This window comes from Ciona intestinalis, unplaced genomic scaffold (assembly GCF_000224145.3).
Source record: "Ciona intestinalis unplaced genomic scaffold, KH HT000326.1, whole genome shotgun sequence".
Lineage (NCBI taxonomy): Eukaryota > Metazoa > Chordata > Ascidiacea > Phlebobranchia > Cionidae > Ciona > Ciona intestinalis.
The window spans coordinates 11,288-13,195 of record NW_004190647.1 but is presented as its reverse complement, the minus strand read 5'-3'; the positions used below and the strand labels follow the sequence as shown (position 1 = coordinate 13,195).

Here is a 1,908-nt window from a genome sequence, read left to right as displayed (position 1 = left end):
CTGCAATCTCCCAAGCCTTTCTTATCTTTTTATTTTTAGGAAAGCTGTGATAGCTGACATCTGCATTCTTTTTACCTTTGTACTGATTAGCACAGGCAACTGCTACACAATGGGGCATGGCTAATATTATTTCAAAACTGTGGAAAACACCCAAAATCTACCGACCAATATAAAAGCAACAATATAAAAGTCAATAGTTTGTTAGCTGCAGCTGGTCTACTGTGCCGATAAGACAACCTTAATCGTTTATTAAGCGAATCATTAATACCAAAGTAATGTTGATAAAAATAGTTAACCTGTTGTTACCTAAAACGCCTTATCTACCTCATGCAACAGACTGACAATCAACTCTTATAACTCTAAAAACACGACTTGGCATGTTTGCATGCAGCAGACAGCAGTGAGCACTCGGCAGAAAGCAGGTTTGCAACTAGATGACGTCACAGACATAGAAATAAAAATCCAAATAAAACATGGCGGATTTCAAATTTCAAACAGAGCACTTTGAATTTTAATATCTTTATTCAGACAGCGCGGATTGTCGCAAAATTGAAGCTACATGACTAAATATACATATATTATCTAATTTTGGCAATTTCCTAAAATATCCTTGGTATCCTTTAATCTTGTGTTTACACTTGTACAGGAAAGGAGTTTGTCAGAGTTCGCTTTTTGGGTGACAAATTAGAAAGGTTTATACCAAATCCTAAAGAAATTAAAGTAAACCAACTTGCCATGAAAAATTTTGCAAAGTTGTATGTGGGGCAACAAGTTACAGCCTACTGGTCATCCACGGGAAGTTTCTTTGTTGCAGAAATTATCACTCCAGGTTGTTAAACATAGGATATTTTTTTGTCTCATGCTTTTTACAGGAAGGAAATGTTTATTTGTTTTGAATCTTATATGTATAGTAGTAGCAGTAGTAAAGGTGTTGTAAATTATGATATTCACAGTTTGGTTGGGTTTCCCCGAGAGAATTTTACAGAATCTCTAATGTGCATTAGTTTCTGCCCACAGAAATTTTAAAGAAATTCCTGCGTATGCAAAAGATCTGTATAACTAGTTTATTCTTGGGTGTTATGTCGTCACAGTATTGGTGCTATTGGCCATGTACTGAAATTTCCAACACTTGAATTCATTCTAAGTTTGTTTTTTTTCAGATACACCAAAGAAAAAGATAATAAATTTGTCTGACAGCAAATTAACCCCCCAAAAAAGAAGAAAATTGCCGTTTTAGACTGTTGTCAACAAAACACTACAGTGTCTTATAAAAATTTCGCTTCAAGTTTTGTTTTCATTTTTCCATTCTTCAATGTGCTGTTTAATATTAATAATGTAAGTGTTTTAATGATCAATGCCGAAATTTATTATTACCTGCTGGATAAAAAATTTATAGGTTAATACTATTTTCATTATGGTGTTCAGGTGTACTATTTTATATTTTTAGTTCGTGTATGCATTTTTTGTTGTCAATGACTGTTATTTATACAATTACACTTTCTTTTGTTGTTCATGACATTTCTTTATTTTATATTTTTAGTTCGTGTATGCATTTTTTGTTGTCAATGACTGTTATTTATACAATTACACTTTCTTTTGTTGTTCATGACATTTCTTTATTTTATATTTTTAGTTCGTGTATGCATTTTTTGTTGTCAATGACTGTTATTTATACAATTACACTTTCTTTTGTTGTTCATGACATTTCTTTATTCAAGTGCCCAAAACTGTTCTTTATGCAATTGGAATTTCATTCCAAACCGACTGTATTGTCCCAAAAGTTCTTCTGTTCATTGTTCATGACTGTTCTTTATGCAATAAAGACTTTATACAAGTCCCTGAAACTGTTCTTTATACAAGTGGAATTTCATTCCAAAGCGACTGTATTGTCCCAAAGTTTTTTGTTGA

The 1,908-nt window shown here is 32.3% G+C and overlaps 1 long non-coding RNA gene across 1 annotated transcript; it reads left to right on the top strand.

Moving 5' to 3' along the window:
* The first annotated feature begins 625 nt into the window (after positions 1-625).
* Positions 626-1,353, top strand: LOC113475392. Its single transcript, XR_003397146.1, has 2 exons — positions 626-829; positions 1,161-1,353. It is a non-coding gene; the product is annotated as an uncharacterized LOC113475392 (long non-coding RNA).
* The last annotated feature ends 555 nt before the right edge of the window (positions 1,354-1,908 follow it).